The sequence below is a fragment of the Theropithecus gelada genome, chromosome 1 (assembly GCF_003255815.1).
Source record: "Theropithecus gelada isolate Dixy chromosome 1, Tgel_1.0, whole genome shotgun sequence".
Classification (NCBI taxonomy): Eukaryota; Metazoa; Chordata; class Mammalia; order Primates; family Cercopithecidae; genus Theropithecus; species Theropithecus gelada.
This window is the reverse complement of record NC_037668.1, coordinates 165,745,716-165,751,861: the sequence shown is the minus strand read 5'-3', so window position 1 is coordinate 165,751,861 and position 6,146 is coordinate 165,745,716. Positions and strand designations below refer to the sequence as shown.

Genomic DNA, 6,146 nt, shown 5'->3' with positions numbered 1-6,146 from the left:
CAAAGTGCTGGGATTACAGGCTTCAGCCACCGCGCCCGGCCTAAAAAAAATTTTTTTAAGAAATGGGTTCTCTTTATATTATGCAGGCTCATCTCAAACTCCTGGCTTTAAGTGATCCTCCTGCCTCAACCTCCCAAGGTGGTAGAAATACAGATGTGAGCCACTGCTCTCTACCTATTTTTTTTAATTTTTAAAAATACATATTTAAAAATTTTTAATAAATATGGGACACCTCACAAATTTGCGTGTCATCCTTGCACAGGGGCCATGCTAATCTGCTCTGTATTGTTCCAGCTTTTAGTATATGAGAACTTTTTTTTTTTCTCTGAGACAGAGTCTCACTTTACCACCCAGGCTGGAGTACAGTGGTGGGATCTTGGCTCATTGCAACCTCCACCTCCCGAGTTTAAGTGATTCTCATGCCTCAGCCTCCCGAGTAGCTGGGATTACAGGTGTGCACCACCACACCTGGCTAATTTTTGTATTTTTAGTAGAGATGGGGTTTCGCGATGTTGGCCAGGCTGGTCTTGAACTCCTGACTTCAAATGATCCACTCTCCTTGGCCTCCTAAAGTGCTGAGATTACAGGCGTGAGCCATCACACCTGGCCCGAGCACTACTTTTTAATTGATACATATTAGAGACGCATATTTTGGAGTACCTGGGATAACTTGATACATTTACACCATCAAATCAGGATAACTGGGATATTCATCACCTTAAATATTTATTTTTGCTTTATACTAGGAGCATTCAAGTTATTCTCTTATAGCTATTTTAATTATTCTATCTTGGCCGGGTGTGATGGCTCACCCCTGTTATCCCAGCACTTTGAGAGGCCGAGGAGGGCAGATTACTTGAGCCCAGGAGTTTGAGACCAGCTTGGACAACATGGTGAAACCCCTTCTCTACAAAAAAAAATACAGAAATTAGCCAGGCTTGGTGGTGCACACCCTGTAGTCCCAGCTACTTGGGAAGCTGAGGCTGGAAAATTGCCTGAGTGCGGGAAGTTGAGGTTGCAGTGAGGCCTGACTGTGCCACTGGACTGCAGCCTGCGTGACAGAGGGAGACCCTGTCTCAAACGGAAACAAAAACAAACTTAAATGGGCAGTCAATTAATGTTAACTGTAGTTACTCTACTGATCTATCGAACACCAGGTCTTATTTCTTTTAAGTGTATTTGTACCCATTAATCGACCTCTGTTTATCCCCCTTTCCCTGTTACCCTTCCCAGACTCTGGTAACCACTAATCTACTCTCTATCTTTATAAGATCTACTTTTTAGCTCCCTCGTATGAGTGAGAACATGAGATATTTGTCTCATATTTGTCTCTCTATGCCTGCCATATTTCACTTAACATAATGACCTCCAGTTCCATCCATGTTGCTGCAAATAGCATAACTTCACTTTTTTTTTTTTTTGAGATGGAATCTTGCTCTCCAGGCTGGAGTGCAGCGGTATGATTTCAGCTCACTGCAACCTCTGCCTCCTGGGTTCAAGCAATTCTCCTGCCTCAGTCTCCCAAGTAGCTAGAATTACAGGCGCCCACCACTACGCCCGGCTAATTTTTGTAGTTTTAGTAGAGACAAGGTTTCTCCATGTTGACCAGGCTGGTCTCGAACTCCTGACCTCAGATGATCTGCCCACCTCAGCCTCCCGAAGTGCTGGGTGGGATTACAAGCATGAGCCACCACGCCCGGCCAACTTCACTCTTTTTAATGGCTGGATAATATTCCATTGTGTATATAGGCCGTATTTTGTTTATCCATTCATCCATTGATGAACAGACTTTTTCTAATTAAACATTTTTAGAATATAAGAATAAAAGACCTAATTATGTGTTTAAGGGTATTCTAAAAAAACAGTGACTTGCACATTCAAATATAATTATCATTGCCTCTAAGATTATTTATTGTCACAGTAGAAGGTCCCCTTGTAACACACACACATACACACATACAAATGAACAATGTATGATTTCTAGCTCTTTGTCAGTGGTGTTAACTGAAGTCTTGCTTGAATTTTCTATTTAAACTTAGAGAATGTTGTTAAACACAAAACAGTCATTAAAAAAAACTAGTAAGAAAACTAATGGTCAAAGAATTATTTAACATGCTCATGTAGTATAACATTCTTTACTAGAGTTAAGTGAAATAACTTGTTAAGGCAAAAGCTTATCAAAGTGGCATCTTTGACAGGCTCAAGCTTCCTAAAAGAAGCCATAGGGAATAGTGGCTAGGGGCAAAAAATAAATAATGGAGTCTCTGTTTCTTCCACTTACAATCTCTTCACAATCTCTCTGTGCCTCAGTTTTTTTCTTTTCTTTCTTTTTTTTTAGACAGGGTCTTGTTCTGTTGCCTAGGCTGGAGTTTAGTGGCATGATCTCAGCTCACTGCAGTATCTGTCTCCTGGGTTCAAGCGATTCTCATGCCTCAGCCTCCGGAATAGCTGGGACCACAGGCACGCACCACCACGTTCGGCTAATTTTTGTATTTTTAGTAGAGATGGGGTTTCACAGTGTTGGCCAGGCTGGTCTCGAACTCCTGACCTCAAGTGATCTGCACACCTTGGCCTCCCAAAATGCTGGGATTATAGGCATGAGCCACCACGCCTGGCTGTTCCTCAGTTCTTCTTTCATTTTTAAAATGGGAGTGATGATAATAATAGTACCTTACAGGGTTGTTGAACAAATTAGTTAATATAAAGTGTGTAGGACAGGGTTAGGTCCCCAGTAATTCCTATTTTTTTGTTTGTTTTTTTTTTTTTTTTTTTTGAGACGGAGTCTCGCTCTGTCACCCAGGCTGGAGTGCAGTGGCCGGATCTCAGCTCACTGCAAGCTCCGCCTCCCGGGTTCACGCCATTCTCCTGCCTCAGCCTCCCGAGTAGCTGGGACTACAGGCGCCTGCCACCTCGCCCGGCTAAGTTTTTGTATTTTTAGTAGAGACGGGGTTTCGCTGTGTTAGCCAGGATGGTCTCGATCTCCTGACCTCGTGATCCGCCCGTCTCGGCCTCCCAAAGTGCTGGGATTACAGACTTGAGCCACCGCGCCCGGCCAGTAATTCCTATTTAAATGTTTGCTTTTTTTGCTTTTTTTTTTTTTTTTTGAGACAGAGTCTCCCTCTGTCACCCAGGCTGGTGTGCAATGGTGCAATCTCGACTCATTGCAACCTCCGCCTCCTGGGTTCAAGTGATTCTGCTGTCTCAGCCTCCTGAGTAACTGTGACTACAGGCGCACGTCACCATGCCCAGCTAATTTTTCTATTTTTAATAAAGACAGGGTTTCACCATGTTGGCCAGGATGGTCTCGATCTCCTGACCTCGTGATCCACCCGCCTCGACCTCCCAAAGTGCTAGGATTACAGGCGTGAGCCACCGAGCCCAGCCAATGTTTGCTATTATTATTAGATAGAAGACAGGAGTGGAATTTTCAAATGAGATAATATCTATATATAAGGACCACATACATTTTTATTCTACCTTCTGCCAGTTCTCTGTGAATGTTCTGACAAGCTCAATTTTCTTTTCTCTTTCTTGTTTTGTTTTTATTTTTGTTTTTGTGACAAGGTCTCACCCTGTCACACAGGCAGAGTACAGTGGCCCAATCACAGCTCACTGTGCCTCCATCTCCCAGGCTCAAGCCATCCTCCCACCTCAACCTTCCAAGTAGCTGGAACCACAGGCGATTGCCACTACACGTGGCTAATTTTTCTTCTTTTCTTTGTAGAGACAGAATCTTGTTACGTTGCCCAGGCTGGTCTCAAACTCCTGCACTCAAGTAATCTTCCTGCCTTGACTTCCCAAAGTGCTAGGATTATAGGCATGAGCCACCATACCCAGAGACCAATTTTGTTTTCTTTCTGCAATCTCTTGGTGCATTATGATAATGACTGCCCAGGTCATTAAGGTGCCCTGGTCAGTTGGTGGCAGTTTTTATAGCTTCTGTATTGCTGGCATAAAATCCTGGGGAAATACAGGCTTTCTAAGCTTTTTGTATGGATTCAGGTTTATTTCTGGTTACCAGGGCTTTCACCTGTTGTACATCATATCTTAACACAGTTGGTTAAGAAATGGTTTGCTGATAGGTTTGAACTCAAGCTAAATGATCCACGTACATTTCTCTTGCCTCATTGCATGTAAGCCTCCTTTCTGCCTCAGGATATTAAGTCCTCCACAAACAGACTGTCCCATTCCAACTCTGCAAACTCTGTCCTGCCTACTTACGTGAAATTAATGATTGCTAAAATGTCATAGGTGTTACCGAGGGCAAGAGAAAAACATTTAAGAGACATGGCACACAGTATTGATTGCTTACCCCAACCTATTCTCTTTCTTCCTTGCCAACAGACACCCAATTTTTCCTCTCTAGAAAAGTAACCCTATAAGGCCAGGTGCGGTGGCTCATGCCTGTAATCCCAACACCTTGGGAGGCTGAGGCGGGTGGATCATCAGGTCAGCAGTTTGAGACCAGCCTGACCAATATAGTCTAACCCCTCTACTAAAAATACAAAAATTATCTAGGCATAGTGGCATGTGCCTGTAGTCCCAGCTACTCGTGAGGCTGAGACAAGAGAACAGCTTGAACCCGGGAGGCAGAGGCTGCAGTGAGCCAAGATTGCACCACTGCACTCCAGCCTGGGCAATAAAGCAAGACTCCGTTTCAAAAAAAAAAAGGAAAAGAAAACGAAAAGTAACCCTATAGTGAGCTCAGCTCAGGGATAAATCCTGAATATTCTAATGGCCATTCCATTCCCGTTCCCAGTGACTGATTTATGGGGTGGGCATGTGACTAGTATCTCATCAATGACATAAAGAGGAACCTGGCTGGACATGGTGGCTCACCGCTATAATCCTAACACTTTGGGAGGCCAAGGCAGGTGGATCACTTGAGGCCAGGAGTTTGAAACCAGCCTGGCCAACATGGTGAAACCCCAACTCTACTAAAAATACAAAAAAAAAAAATCAACCAGGCATGGTGGCAGGCACCTGTAATCCCAGCTACTCAGGAATCTGAGGCAGGAAAATCGCTTGAACCTGGGAGGCAGAGGTTGCAGTAAGTCGAGATTGTGCCACTGCACTCTAGGGTGACAGAGAGAGACTCCATCAAAAAAACAAAAAAAAAAAGAGGAAACTTCCAGGGGCTTTATTTGGAGTATTTCTTTTCTGGAATGAAAAAAGAGGGTCTGGCGCAGTGGCTTATGCCTGTAACCCCAGCACTTTGGGAGGCCAAGGTAAGTGGATCGCGAGGTCAGGAGATCAAAACCTTCCTGGCCAACATGGTGAAACCCAGTCTCTGCTACAATACAAAAAATTAGCCGGGCATGGTGGTGCATGCCTGTAGACCCAGCTACTCAGGAGGCTGAGACAGGGGAATCACTTGAACCTGGGAGGAGGAGGTTGCAGTGAGCCGAGATTGTGCCAGTGCACTCCAGCCTGGTGACAGAGCAAGACTCTGTCTACGAAAGAGAGAAAGAGCCGGGTGCTGTGGCTCAAGCCTGTAATCCCAGCACTTTGGGAGGCTGAGACAGGCGGATCACGAGGTCAGGAGATCAAGACCATCCTGGCTAACACGGTGAAACCCCGTCTCTACTAAAAAATATTTAAAAAACTAGCCGGGTGAGGTGGCGAGATCCGGCCACTGCACTCTAGCCTGGGCAACTCCAGAGCAAGACTCCGTCTCAGAAAAAAAAAAAAAATATGGAACGCTTCATGAAGTTGTATGTCATCCTTGCACAGGAGCCATGCTAATCTTCTCTGTATTGTTTCAATTTTGGTATATGTGCTGCTGAAGCGAGCACTTAATCTATTGTTTTAATTGAAAAAATAACCTGTCGTCTGGGCGCGGTGGCTCACGCCTGTAATCCCAGCACTTTGGGAGGCCGAGGCGGGTGGATCACGAGGTCAGGAGATTGAGACCATCCTGGCTAACACGGTGAAACCACGTCTCTACCAAAATTACAAAAAATTAGCCGGGCATGGTGGTGGGCTCCTGTAGTCCCAGCTACTCGGGAGGCTGAGGCAGGAGAATGGCGTGAACCCAGGAGGCGGAGCTTGCAGTGAGCCGAGATCACGCCACTGCACTCCAGCCTGGGCGACAGAGCGAGACTCCATCTCAAAAAAAATAAAAAAGAAAAAATAACCTGTCCAGG

At 45.0% G+C, this 6,146-nt stretch overlaps 2 non-coding genes across 2 annotated transcripts; both read right to left on the bottom strand.

The window, feature by feature from the left end:
• Nucleotides 1-217: 217 nt before the first annotated feature.
• LOC112615339 lies at nucleotides 218-326 on the bottom strand. Its single transcript, XR_003117327.1, has one exon. It is a non-coding gene; the product is annotated as a U6 spliceosomal RNA (small nuclear RNA).
• A 5,362-nt stretch (nucleotides 327-5,688) lies between these two features.
• Nucleotides 5,689-5,795, bottom strand: LOC112615211. Its single transcript, XR_003117304.1, has one exon. It is a non-coding gene; the product is annotated as a U6 spliceosomal RNA (small nuclear RNA).
• Between the last annotated feature and the right edge of the window lie 351 nt (nucleotides 5,796-6,146).